Raw genomic sequence first — 15,157 nt, forward strand, 5'->3', positions numbered from 1 at the left:
GTGGGGGTCATGGGGAACCACTCTGCGGCGCTCTACCCCAGAGCTATATTCTAGTCAGCGGAAACAGACAACAGACCTATCATATGTAAGTGACGATCAGTGCTATGAAGAAAAATAAAGCAGAGTGAGGGAAGGTGTCTCTCATGAGACGACATTTGAGTAGCATCTGAAGCAGGTGAGGCAGTAAGCCATGGGTATGTGTGGAGGAGCATTTTAGGTGGCGCGAAGAGCAGGTGTAAACTCCCTGAGGCAGGAGCTTGCTTGGTGTCTTTAAGGAAACACTCAACCAAAATGGCTGGAGCAGAGTAATCAAGGGAGGAGATAGGGAGGTGGGGTGGGAATCAGATTATGTACAGACTTACAGGACACAGTAAAGTCTTTATTGGAAGGTTCTGAGCCACGGTGTGACATGACCTACCTTACTTTTATTTTTTTTATTTTTTATTTATTTATTTATTTTTTAGCGGTATGCGGGCCTCTCACTGTTGTGGCCTCTCCTGTTGCTGAGCACAGGCTCCGGACGTGCAGGCTCAGCGGCCATGGCTCACGGGCCCAGCCGCTCCGCGGCATGTGGGATCTTCCCGGACCGGGGCACGAACCCGCGTCCCCTGCATCGGCAGGCGGACTCTCAACCACTGTGCCACCAGGGAAGCCCTACCTTATTTTTAAAAGGCTGTGGTGTGGGAAACAGATGATACAAGGGCCAAGAGTGAAAGCAGGAAGACCAGTTGGGATTCTACAGCAGTAGCCCAGGTGAGAGACGATGGAGTCTTGGATTGGGTGGAAGAGAAGGGATTGGATTCCAGACATTTTTTTTTTTTTTTTTTTTTTTTTTTTGTGGTACGCGGGCCTCTCACCGTCGCAGCCTCTCCTGTTGTGGAGCACAGTCTCCGGAAGCTCAGGCTCAGCGGCCATGGCTCATGGGCCAAGCCGCTCTGCGGCATGTGGGATCTTCCCGGACCAGGGCACGAACCCGTGTCCCCTGCATCGGCAGGGGGACTCTCAACCACTGCGCCACCAGGGAAGCCCCGCCAGACATATTTAATAAAACTTGCTGATAGACTGGATTTAGGTATGACGGAGAGGAGTCAAAGACGACTCAGGCTTCTAGTGCGAGCACCTGAGAGGCTGAGGTTGCCATTTGCTGGGATGCGGAGGACAGATCCGGGAGAGTAAATCAAGGATTTGACTCTGGTCTTGCGGCCACATTAAGTTTGAGATGCCTGTTAGATATCCAAGTGGACATGTTGCAGAGGAAGCTGGTGTCTGGAGTTCAGGGGCAAGGTTCAGGTTGGCAACAGAAATTGGGGAGTCATCAGCGTCAAGTTGACATTTAAAGCCAAAGGACTAGCTGAGCTTACTCACCTGGGGAATATGTCTTAATGGGCAAGAGAAGACATCTCTCAGAACTTTTGGAAACGGGAGGAAGAGGAAAATCTGGTGAAGGGGACTGAGAAGGAACAGCCAACAAGAAACAGTGGATGGTGCCGGCCAGGCAGGCAATGGGCTCTCCCTTTGAGGCCGTGGGGAGAGGTGCTCTCCACCTCCCAGATGCCTCCAGGGGCTCTTCTGGGGCTATGGGACTTGAAAGGTGGTAGAAGGTCATCGGTGACACTAGAAAGGGCAGTTTGCAAAGCGTCCTGGAGTCAAGAGCTGGATGATGGTGAATTTTGGAGAGAATGAAGTTTAGAAAGAGACCTAGTGGGTATGGGCCTCTCTTTTAAGAATTTCAATGTTAGAAACAATAAAAGCATGAGGGAAAACACTTATTAAGTTATTTAAAAAATTGGTAAATGTCTGTATCAACAAACACTATAACATTAAAACCCTTACTACAGGGCTTCCCTGGTGGTGCAGTGGTTGAGAGTTCACCTGCCGATGCAGGGGACACGAGTTTGTGCCCCGGTCCAGGGGATCCCACATGCCGCGGAGCGGCTGGGCCTGTGAGCCATGGCCACTGAGCCTGTGCTCTGCAATGGGAGAGGCCACAACAGTGAGAGGCCCGCGTACCACAAAATAACAAACAAACAAACAAAAAACCCTTACTACAGAAAGAGGGAAACTGTTCTTAGTAAATATAGCAAGAGGTAGAATCTTCAGAATGGAAAAAAACTCATGCAAATTGATAAGAAAAATATGAAGACCCGAATAGATAAATGGACAAAGGGCATGAACAGGCAATTCACAAAGGAGGAAATACAACTAGTAAACAAAGATAAAGAAAAATGTTTGGTGCCATTATCCAGGAAAGAAATACAGATTAAAGCCACAAGATTGACGTGTTTTAAACTATGAATTAGCAAAAAGCTGTTCATACCCTTTAACCCAGTAATTCCAGCTCAGGGAATCCTAAGAAACTAAGCCAAAATGCAGATGAAAGAGCTGGCCATAGATTTATTTATAATAGTTAATAAGAGGAAATAATCCAAATGCTGAACACCAAAAGAATGGCTTAGAAAATTTTGGTACATTCATAAATGGAATATTAATCAACCACATATACATATCAAAAATGAGAAGAATTTACAGTAACTGTGTCTTAGTCCATTTGGGCTGTTATAATAGAATACTGGAGACTAAGTAGTTTAATTCTTACATTTCTGGAGGCCGGAAGCCTGAGATCAGGGTGCCAGCATGGTTGGGTGAGGGCCCTCTGTGGTCTCAGACTTCTCATAGTATCCTCACATGGTGGAGGGGGCAAGAGAGCTCTTCAGGGCCTCTTTTATAAGAGCACTAAGCCCTTTCATGAGGGCTTTACCATCAGGGCCTAATCACCTCCCAAAGGACCCACCTCCTAATGCCATCACTTTGGGCATAGGTTTTCAACATATGGATTTTGGGGAGAGGGGACACAAACATTCAGACTGTAGCACACATGAAAATGCCTATATCATGTTAATTGAAAAAAAAAGTAGGATTGTGAATGGTGTCTTTTTTTTTTTTTTTTTCCGGTACGCGGACCTCTCACTGTTCTGGCCTCTCCCATTGTGGAGCACAGGCTCCGTGGCCACGGCTCACAGGCCCAGCCGCTCCGCGGCATGTGGGATCTTCCCGGACCGGGGCACGAACCCGCGTCCCCTGCATCGGCAGGCGGACTCTCAACCACTGCACCACTAGGGAAGCCCATAAATAGTATCTTATATTCTCACCTAAAGGAAAAACATTTATAGACAAGAGGAAACCCATCACAATGTTCCCTGCAGGTCACAGAGGAAGACTGGCTACCTTCTTTCCTGCAGCACACCTTTGTTGAGTTCTGTGCTGATTTCTCTGTGCCAAATCCTGGGACTATATACAAAGATAATTCCAAAAATTCTGCCCTTGAGTTTGCATCTAACTAAAATTTGAAAAACTGTTTTAAAATCTCAAAATATATAAAAATAATTGAGTGAATTCCCTGGCGGTGCAGTGGTTAGGACTCTGTGCTTCTGCTGACAAGGCCCTGGGTTTGATCCCCAGCCTGGTCAGGGAACTAAGATCTCACAAGATGCGTGGCTTAGCAAAAAAAAAAAATCACAGCAAAACTGAGCCCAGCCACAAACTGAACCTCAGCCACACAGCTGGGCCTTTGATGTCCAGACCTGCAGTCCCAGGGTCAAAGGTGACAGGGCCGTCAGTTGGAGACCCTAGTGCTGGAGTTGATGTGGCCTTGACCCCAAAGGAATGAAAGTCAAGGAATAGCTAATGGAATTGGAAAATGAAGCCGGTGTTTCTTAATGGAACTTGTGATCTAACTTCCTGCTGTAAGAGGTTTGGTGCCCAGGAGCACCTGAAACCAAAGGTGAGTCATTCTTCTTCTTCCTTCTGGGGTTGCTTCTCCATCCCACCTATTTGGCAAAGACTGGCTTGGAGGTTCCTGCTGTGCTGGCAGGGTCATTCCTGCTGGGAATGCTTCTGTTTTCAAGTTTCTCACGAATGGAGAAGACAGAGAACCATACCTTCTATTTCTAGAGTCCTTTACATATATTTCAGAGAAATTCTAACTCACCAGCAAATTGAAGAATGGTGTCATTGGCTGTGAAACCAACCGTGTTAATTATTTTCTGGCAGGGCCAACTCAACCTTGAGTCCTTTACCTATCAAATTGCAACTATTTGACAAATGCTAAAGAAGAAAAATAATGGCTCTGATAGCATCAGGGAGAAAACTCTCCTGGAAAGCTGTTTTCTGAAAAGGTGAAAGAGGTTATTTTCAAATGGTTAGGTATTTTAGTGAATGGCATAGCAAGACTGATTTAGAGAGCAAAGCATAATCTTGTAAAGAGATCCTAAAGGTCAACCTAAAGGAAAATGAGTTTTTGATTGTAAAAATAAGTTGTATTTAAAACATTCAATTCTCAGAAGGAACTCTCAGTAATTACCATGTAAGTAGGACTGCAATGTCTAAAGACAAACTGCCTGGGTTCAAATCCTGGCTCTTCCACTTCCTAGCTATGTGACCTTGAGCAAGTTACTTAATTTCTCTGTGTCTCAGTTTTTTCCTGTAAAATGGGGACAATGATAGAACCTACCTCATAAGGTTGTAACGAGAATCAAATGAGTTAGTATTTTGTAAACAGCTCTCAACAGTACCTGGTATGTGACACCCACTGTGTAAGTGCTTGTTAAATAAAACCATTAATAAACTAAAAGTAAATGCTATTTTTTCTTGCTATCACTTGTTTAAAAAAGGCCATCAGGACTTCCCTGGTGGCGCAGTGGTTGAGAGTCCGCCTGCCGATGCAGGGGACACTGGTTCGTGCCCTGGTCCGGGAGGATCCCACATGCCGCGGAGCGGGTGGGCCCGTGAGCCATGGCCGCTGAGCCTGCGCGTCTGGAGCCTGTGCTGCTCTGCAACGGGAGAGGCCACAACAGTGAAAGGCCCACGTACTGCAAAAAAAAAAAAAAAAAAAAAAAAAAGCAGTCACCACAAGTAAAAGCAAGCACATGAAATAGTTTGATAGTGACAATGTATTGAAGTATTCATCTAGGTTTCTTCTTCCTCTAGTGGTCCTGCTTTCCCCCTTTCAAGCAGGTAGCCATGCTGTCTTGTGTCTGTGTCTTGAGGGATTCTTTTGGAGCAGGAAGCCCATGGAAGCAGCAGGTGCCTGAAGCCGGGGGCTCTTTCAGTCTTTAAGGAAAGCCTAAGTCCGTTGAAGTGATGCTGAGTGTCCCAGGAGAGGTGGAGGTGGGTGAGGCCTATGAGTATAAGAAGAGAGGAGAGATGGGGAGCGTTCCTGAGAAAGGCTTAGGGCTGGGAGCCTGTGCAGGGCCCCAAGTGGCGGCAGCCCCTCAGAGGGATGGCTGTGCTGTGTGCTAAGGAAGGTAGCACCCATCTTCCCATGCCTTGCGGCCCAGAAGCAAGGAGCTCCAGGTGGACTAAGACAATGTCAGCCTTGACTATGAGAATGCAATGGATAGAGCAGCACTGACCAACAGGAGTATAATTTGAGCCACATTTGGAATTCCAAAATTTCTAGCTACTAAAGTCTAGTAGCCACATTAAAAAACCATAAAAGGACACAGGTGAAATTAATTTTAATAATATATTTTATGTCTAACATATTATCCTTTCAACAAGTCATCAATATAAAAACTTACTGAGGTATTTTACTTTTTTTCTGTATCAACTCTATGAAGCTTGTATGTAGTTCACACAGCGTTTCTCCATTTGGACTGGCCCCATTTCCAAGTGCTCAATAGCCACACGTGACCGGTGGCTACCATATGGGACAGGCCAGGCCAGAGGCTCTTCTCTTGTTTTCCTGGTTGTACATAGCCTTCCTGGATTCTAGTGTGACGCTGACTGGGAAAGGGGACTCCGAATTTTTTACCCAACAAATATTTATGGAATGCCTACCATGTGTTAGGCCTGTCATTCTCAAAATGTGTGTCAAGGCATCCTAGCAAGCTGCAGTGAACTCACAGAGGCTTCAAGGAGTGTTCTACATTTTTGAGGGAAGCATGTGTCAACCACCAGTCACTGCTAACTCAAGGAGGATCAATTTCAATACTAGGCCAAGCTACATTCCTCTTTAGATGCTGTTCAGCTTTGCGAAGCTGGGTTTGCAGCAGCTGCTGTGATAAAAGCTCAAGTACTACAGGAAAATCAATGTGGAATGGAAAGGAGGGTGGCAACGTCCAATCTAACTCCAAAGTTGGAGGAGTTTGCAGTGCCTGGTTGGTACACATGTCTTATTGGTAATTAACGGTTATAAAAAAGAATGAAATAATGCCATTTGCAGCAACATGGATGGACCTAGAGAATATTATACTTAGTGAAGTAAGTCAGACAGAGAAATATTAATAGTGTATGATATCACTTATATGTGGAATCTAAAAAAATGATACAAATGAACTTATTTACAAAACAGAAACATACTCACAGACTTAGAGAACGAATTTATGGTTACCAGGGGGGACGTGTGGGCGGGAGGGATAGTTTGGGAGTTTGGGATTGACATGTATACCTTGCAGTATTTAAAATAGATAGCCAACAGGGACCTACTATATAGCACAGGGAACTCTGCTCAGTATTCTGTAATAACCTAAATGGGAAAAGAACCTGAAAAAGAATAGATACATGTATATGTATAACTGAATCACTTTGCTGTACACCTGAAAATAATACAACATTGTAAATCAACTATTTTCCAATAAAAATTTAAAAAAGAACGAATTAAAAATATTTTTCTTTTAGTTTGTGTGATGGTTTCTTTCAAACAACTGCTAAGTTTTTAGAATATAATACTTAGAGTTTGGACCTAACTACTTAATAAAACAGAACTTTTGGGTATTTCTTTTGGCCTAGGAACTCCATGAAAAATCTGCTGAAACACCAGGGGTGCTGAGAAGGCCAGGAAACACTGTACCAGGTGCTCATGTCGACTCCCGGGATGCCTGGTGCACAAAACCAAAGATCCTGCTTTGTGGAGCTTATGTGGTGGGTGCACTGGCGGAACAGACAGTAAAAAAATTCGATGACAAGCAAAGCTTGAGTTGGGATTTCCTCTCAACCCAGCGGGACAGGGTTTGGGAATCAGATTTAGATTGATTTAAAGGGGATGTAGAAGGTGATATTTCTTATACACTAGACTTTGTAGACGTTGATTTATTTCTTATACACCTGGGCTGGGCTGTGTGCAGTTATTTTAAAAAATATTTATTTTTTGGCTGGATCCTGTCTTAGTTGCAGTGTGTGGGCTTCTCTCTAGTTGTGGCGTGTGGGTTCCAGAGCTCGTGGGCTCTGTAGTTGTGGCACGTGGACTTATTTGCCCCGCAGCATGTGAGATCTTAGTTTCCTGACCAGGGATTGAACCGGCATCTCCTGCATTGCAAGACAGATTCTTAACCACTGGACCACCAGGGAAGTCTCATGTGTGCAGTTATTTTAATAGAAGATTTCTTTTAAGGGTGTTCATGGAAGTGAGGAAAGCAAATATCTTCATGGGAACTCTGGAAAGCCCTTCCATCAGTCCTCAGGGTTAGAACAGGAACACTGGCGGCTCTGTACCCCGTGGAGACTGGTCATTGGTCAGGAACTGGAAAATCACTTGGGACAATGCTCAGCTCTCTTGACTGGGTCACCTCCTCGCCCCTTTGCACCAGGAGTTGTTGGTGCCCAGCTGGAGCCAAATGCATTTCTTTTCTGCATGTCTTTTGGGTCCTGTTCCCAAGACCAACTGCTCTCTCTACCATGCATGCCTCCTAGCTTCTGTTTTCTCTCTTTGTGTGTTTCTTCACTTCTGCTTCTACTATAGCCTGGTAACTCTTTCCACATATCTCCGGTTTAACTTTCAGAGAGGAAGAATCTACAAGGTTCATTTAGTAACTTGTCCCTACTGGGCAAGGCTCTCATTGGTGCCGACCTCATCAGCCATTGGTTGCCCGGGGATCAGTGATTCTTGTGCCTTCCCTGGCCCAGTCCTCTGTGGTCACAGTTGTAAGCAACGTGTGAGGAACCATCTAAGGATTCTTCTCAATAGAACTGTGGATAGAACATTGAAGACATGCTGAGCCTTACATTCTCAGAACAGTCACTAAGATCTTACCCTCTTCTGGTTTTATTTATTTTTTTTAAGGATTACTCGAATTATTCACCAAAATTAAAAATACAATATATCATTTACAAATGCTCAAGAAAAAAAGAGAGAAATACTTAGAAAAAAATGAACAAAACACGTGTAGGACTTATATCTTGAAAACTACACAATGCTGATGAAAGAACTCAAAGATCTAAATAAATGGAGACACATCATGGTCATAGATTGGATGACTCAACCTAGTAAAGATGTCAGTTCTTCCCAAGTTGACATACAGGTTTAATGCAACCCCTATCAAAATACCAGCAAGATGTTTTATAGATATAAATGAGATTATTCAAACATATGTAAAGGCAAAAGGAAATAGAATAACTACAACGATTTTGAAAAAGAAGAGTCATGTAGGAGGACTCAGTCTAACAAACTTCAAGGCTTATATATGGGTACAGTAATCAAAATTGTATGATACAGGTGGAGGGATAGACACGGAGATCAGTGAAACACAACAGAGAATACAGAAACAGATCCAGACAAATTGGTCTAGCTGATTTTTGTGATGAAGATGCGAAAGCAATTCAATTGATGAATGATCCTTTTCAACAAAGGATGCTGGAACAATTGGACATCATGAGAAAAAAACAAAAACAAAAACACCTGGGTCTATGCCTCATACCTTGTACAGAAATTAACTCAAAGTAGATTATGGGCTTAAATGTAGAACGACAAAACTTTTAGAAAAGAGCATGGGAGAAAAATCTCAGAATCTAGGGTTAGGCAAAAAGTTCTTAGACTTAACACCAAAAGTAAGATCCATAAAGGGAAAAATGGGTAAATCAGACTTCATCAAAATTACAAACGTTCTGAGAAAGACCTGTTAAAACAACGAAAAGAGAAGCTACAAAATCAAAGCAAGTATTTGCAAACCGCATATTGTATAAAGGACTAGTATCTAGAACATATAAAGAACTCTCAAAACTCAACAGTAAAAAATAAAATCTAATTAAAAAACGAGAAAAACACATGAAGATATACCAAAGAGGATATACAGATGGCAAATAAACACATGAAAAGATGTTCAACCTCATTAGCTATTAGGGAAATGCAAATTAAAACCACAGTGAGATATTACTTACTACACAACTTTCAGAATAGCTAAAATAAAAAATAGTGACAATACCAAATTCTGGTGAGAATGCAGAGAAACTGGGTCACTCATACATTGCTGGTGAGAATGTAAAATGGTACAACCACTCTGGAAAACAGTTTGGCTATTTCTTTTAAAATTAAACATACAAAAAAAAAAAATTAAACATACAATTGGGACTTCCCTGGTTGCACAGTGGTTAAGAATTCACCTGCCAATGCAGGGGCACAGGTCCTGGAAGATCCCATATGCCACGGAGCAACTCACTAAGCCCGTGCACCACAACTACTGAAGCCTGCGTGCCTAGAGCCCATGCTCTGCAACAAGAGAAACCACCACGATGAGAAGCCCCCACACAGAAGAGTAGCCCCCGCTCGCCGCAACTAGAGAAAAGCCCGCGCACAGCAATGAAGACCCAATGCAGCCAAAAATTTTAAAAAGACAAAAAACAAAAAACTACCATATGATGCAGCAATTGCACTCCCAGGCATTTATCCCAGAGAAATGGAGACTGATGTTCACACAAAAACTTGGACATGATCCTTTATAGCAGCTTTTTTCTTAATAACCAAGAACTGGAAACTATGAAGATGTCTTTTTTTTTTTTGGTGGTACGCGGGCCTCTCACTGTCGCGGCCTCTCCCGTTGCGGAGCACAGGCTCCGGACACGCAGGCTCAGCGGCCATGGCTCACGGGCCCAGCCGCCGGCATGTGGGATCTTCCTGGACCGGGGAACGAACCCGTGTCCCCTGCATCCGCAGGCGGATTCCCAACCACTGCGCCACCAGGGAAGCCCCTGAAGATGTCTTTTGATGAGTGAACTGTTAAACAAACTGTGGTACGTTCATACCATGGATACTACTCAGCAGTAAAAGGCAACAAACTATTGAAACAGGCAATGACCTGGATGAATCTCCAGAGAATTTTGCTGAGTAAAAAAAGCCAACCCCGGAAGATTACGTATGGTAGCACTCCATTTATATAACATTCCTTTTTAAAAATTGAAGTATAGTTGATTTACAATATTGTGTTAGTTTCAGGTATACAGCAAAGTGATTCAATTACATATATATATATTTCAGATTTTTTTTCCATTATTGGCTATTACAAGATATTGAATATAATTCCCTGTGCTATACAGTAAATCCTTGTTGCTTATCTATTTTCTGCATAGTAGTTTGTATCTAATAATCTCATACTCCTAATTTGTCCCTCCCTCCCACTTTGGTAACCGTAAATTTGTTTCTGTTTTGGATATTGACTCATTTGCATTATTTTTTTTTTTTGCGGTACGCGGGGCCTCTCACTGTTGGGGCCTCTCCCTTTGCGGAGCACAGGCTCCGGACGTGCAGGCTCAGCGGCCATGGCTCACGGGCCCAGCCGCTCCGCGGCATGTGGGATCTTCCCGGACCAGGGCACGAACCCGTGTCCCCTGCATCGGCAGGTGGACTCTCAACCACTGCGCCAGCAGGGAAGCCCTGCATTATTTTTTAGATTCCAAATATAAGTGATATCATATACTATTAACATTTCTCTGTCAGACTTAAACTTCACTAAGTATAATATTCTCTAGGCGGCTTCCCTTCCCTGGTGGTGCAGTTGTTGGGAATCTGCCTGCCAATGCAGGGGACACGGGTTCGAGTCCCGGTCCAGGAAGATCCCACATGCTCCCCACACGCAGCAACCAAGAACCCAATGCAGACAAAAATAATAAAATAAATAAAATTTTAAAAAATTCTCTGGGTCCATCCACGTTGCTGCAAATGGCAATATTCCATTCTTTTCTATGGCTAAGTGATATTCCATTGTGTGTGTGTATATATATATATAACGTATACTACATGTTCTTAAGCTAATTGTCTGTTGATTGGCACTGGGGTTGATTCCATGTCTCGGCTATTGTAAATAGTGCTGCTATGAACACTGTGGTGCATATATCTTTTCAAATTAGAGTTTTCATCTTTTTTGGACATATGCCAAAAAGTGGGATCGCTGTATCATATGGTAACTCTTAGTTTTTTAAGGAACCTCCATACTGTTTTCCATAATGGTTACACCAATTTACATTCCCACCAACAGTGTAGGAGAGTTCTCTTTTCTCCACACCCTCTCCAGCATTTATTATATGTAATTTTTTGATGATATTTATAAAACATTCCTGAAATGATGAGAATGAAATTATAGATATGGAGAACAGATAAGTGGTTGCCAGGGGTTAAGGAGGGGATGGAGGTGGGTATGGATTTAAAAGGACAACAAGAGGGACCCTTACTTATGGTGATGGAAATGTTCTGTATTTTGACTGTCTCAATGTCACTATCTCAGTTCTGATATTGTACTATAGTTTTGTAAGATGTTACCATTGGGGGAAACTGGTAAAGGGTACCTGAGATCTCTCTGTATTATTCCTTAAAACTGTCTGAGATCTCAAAATTTAAAAGTTTAAGTAAAAAAATTATTGCAAGGAATGTCTGCTATACTTTCAGATAGAAGTCTCATGCAGATTAATAGGTTATCAGTGAGGTCCCGGCCCAGGATCCCCCAGATGCAAGTTTACTGGTGGATGGAACTATCTTTTTCAGAAGGTCTTGGTAGATTGAAAGTGCTAATGGCCTTCCAAAACTAAATTTACTGCTTTTATCATTGGCTAAATTACACCCAAAAATATCTGGAGAAAGTTGAATAAATTCAGATGATTTTACAGCCCTAAAAGTGGGTATCAACAGGGTAGTGGTAAATATGCAAAGTATATGTATGTAGCAAGAGCGCATGTTTATAAAATAGTTTGGAGAATATATCACCTGTGAGTTTCAGCTCTCAGTTCCTAGAGGGAGAGAGAGCAGCTTCTGGTTAGTAACTGAGACTTGGTCTTAGTGGCTTGTTCCTTTAGGAGGGCAGATGGAGTGACCATCTGTTGAGCATCTCCTCTGCACTAGGGGCTTTACATTATCCAGTTTAATCTTTAGCCCTATACTAGGGGGTGGGTAATATTACTCCCAGAGCAGACACTGAGTCTCTGAGTGCCTCAGTGAAGACATTTGCCTCAAGAATTGACCTGAGATTCAAACCCAAGGCATTATAGGCTAAAAAGAAGTAAGTGCCAGCCAGGAAGTCAAATCTAGGTCTGTCTCCAAAATGCCAGCTCCTTGCTGCTACACTTCCTGGCCCACCAAGATCACCACGTGCGGTGTTTGCCAGCCCCAGCTTTGTCATCCAAATGCTGAATTGCCCCTAGGAGAGGGCAAGTCTTTCCCTGTCCTCGCATAGCTTCTGGGGTCAGGCAGAGACAGGAAGACGGGTGGGATGGAGGGCCCCTTTCATTCACACTCTGCAGGTGGCTTTCTTTTGTTTTTTTTTTTTTAACATCTTTATTGGAGTATAACTGTTTTACAATGGTGTGTTAGTTTCTGCTTTACAACAAAGTGAATTAGTTATACATATACATATATCCCCAAATCTCCTCCCTCTTGTGTCTCCCTCCCATCCTCCCTTTCCCACCCCTCTAGGTGGTCACAGAGCACTGAGCTGATCTCCCTGTGCTATGCGGCTGCTGCCCACTAGCTATCTGTTTTACATTTGGTAGTGTATATATGTCCATGCCACTCTCTCACTTCGTCCCAGCTTACCCTTCCCCCTCCCCATATCCTCCAGTCCATGCTCTAGTAGGTCTGTGTTTTATTCCCGTTCTACCCCTAGTCTCTTCATGACATTTTTTTTTCTTAGATTCCATATATATGTGTTAACATACGGTATTTGTTTTTCTCCTTCTGACTTACTTCACTCTGTATGACAGACTCCAGGTCTATCCACCTCTTTACAAATAACTCAGTTTCATTTCTTTTTATGGCTGAGTAATATTCCATTGTATATATGTGCCACATCTTCTTTATCCATTCATCTGTTGATGGACACTTAGGTTGCTTCCATCTCCTGGCTATTGTAGATAGAGCTGCAATGAACATTTTGGTACATGAATCTTTTTGAATTATGGTTTTCTTGAGTCGACTTTTCCTTTGAAAGCTGTCCAAATGGATCGTTTCAGCCAGATTTTACCTTCCTAGGGGGGAGTTGGGGAAGGAAAAGAGAGAAGAAGAAGGCACAGTGAGATGTCTACTGAACTATTCCTTCTTCCAAGTTCTCCCTCTCCAGGTGTACCCTCATACAAAGTTCCAGGTGTGCCTCCCAGGCCCTGAGTTCAAATCCTGCCAAGGCTCAGGCTGGATGAGCCAGGGCAGTCAGAAGGAGCACATTCACAGAACTCCCGGGACCTGCAACTGCTGGTCTCCTGGAAAGTTTCTTTTTTGATCTTTTCTGTAGACTTTTGTATGGTGCTCTCTGACTACATTTACAGGTTATAGGGCTGGGAATAGAGAAAGTGAGGGAGAGAGGGCATGTGGGAGGAAAGAAGCTGAATGAATTCTGGGAAGTGACACATCTGAAGAGACTGCCTTCAAGGTCATGTCCAGTCTGATATTCAGGCCATTATCAATTTTTTTCTGTCAACAATGATTTATATTTTACTTTCATCATCTTTAGCTGATTCTTTCTTAGGATCATGTATTGTGTTATAGCGTCTTGTTTTCCTTTCATGGAAACGATTCCCGACTGAAGAGCTGAAATCAATCTTGGCTGCACACTGGAATCACCTGGGAACATTAAAAAGACTGATGCTTGGATCCTATCCCAAGAAATTCTGACTTAACTGGGGCTAGTGAAATCTGGGGAGCAGTCTGGTCTGGGGATCAGAGGGCATCTGACTTGTGAAAGCTCCCTGGTGATTCCAGCATGTGGCTAGGACTGAGAACCATTGTCTCTGAGGATCTGAAATCCCTAATTTTCCAGTTCTCATTGATCTGGTAAATGTCTTCTCAGGTGCAAATTCCTCCTTGTGCTGAGATTTTTGGATGGTGTTGGCCTTTTTCAGAGGCTGGGTGAGCTCACCTTCTGCCACCTGGGCTACACCTCTACCTACACCCAGGCTTTTCCTGTGGCCTGGCTGCACTTATTCCCATGTGGATGCTATGACACGGGGTGTCTCGGCTTACCACATGGTTTCCGTCTCCAGCCATAATGGAGAGTGCCCTTTCTCACTTTCAAGAGTGACTATATGATCTTTCAGTTTTCTCCCTTCTCTTCCCTCCCTCCCTTCCTGCCTTACCTCCTTCTTTCCTTCCTTTTCATATCTTTAAAAATCTCTTCTCAGGGTCTTATGAGGAAGTGGATTTCAGCATGAGTTTAGTCCACATTCTTAAAATCTGGTGGTTTTACTTTTTAACCATACACACTTCTGTGTTATGTGAATTATTTTCCCACATATGTATTACTCTTGTAATATTTAAAAAAATATTTTTTATGGGGCTTCCCCGGTGGCGCAGTGGTTAAGAATCCTGCCAATGCAGGGGACACGGGTTCGAACCCTGGTCTGGGAAGATCCCACATGCCGCGGAGCACCTAAGCCCGTGCGCCACAACTGCTGAGCCTGCGCTCTAGAGCCCATGCGCCACAGCTACTGAAGCCCGTGTGCCTAGAGCCCGTGCTCCACAACAAGAGAAGCCACCGCAATGAGAAGCCTGCACACCACAGTGAAGAGTAGCCCCCCACTCGCCGCAACTAGAGAAAACCTGCATGCAACAACAAAAACCGAATGCAGCCAAAAATAAATAAATAAATTAAAAATTTTTTAAATGAAAAGTTATTATATTCCTAAAGTCTAGGTAATAATCTGGAAAAACGTTTATGATAAATGCTAAGGAAAAAAGTAGAAATATATGCAGGAGGATGCCAACAGTGTAAAATAAGACAGTGACAAAAAACAAACTATTCGTGGAAGAGAGAGTGAGATGAAATACATAAAAATAGTGGATTTATTTACATGGTGAGACTGTATAATTACTTTTTTGTTCTTCATATTATATATATATATATATATATATATATATTTTTTTTTTTTTTTTTTTTTTTTTTTTTTTCGGTACGCGGGCCTCTCACTGCTG

The sequence above is a fragment of the Kogia breviceps genome, chromosome 17 (assembly GCF_026419965.1).
Source record: "Kogia breviceps isolate mKogBre1 chromosome 17, mKogBre1 haplotype 1, whole genome shotgun sequence".
Lineage (NCBI taxonomy): Eukaryota > Metazoa > Chordata > Mammalia > Artiodactyla > Physeteridae > Kogia > Kogia breviceps.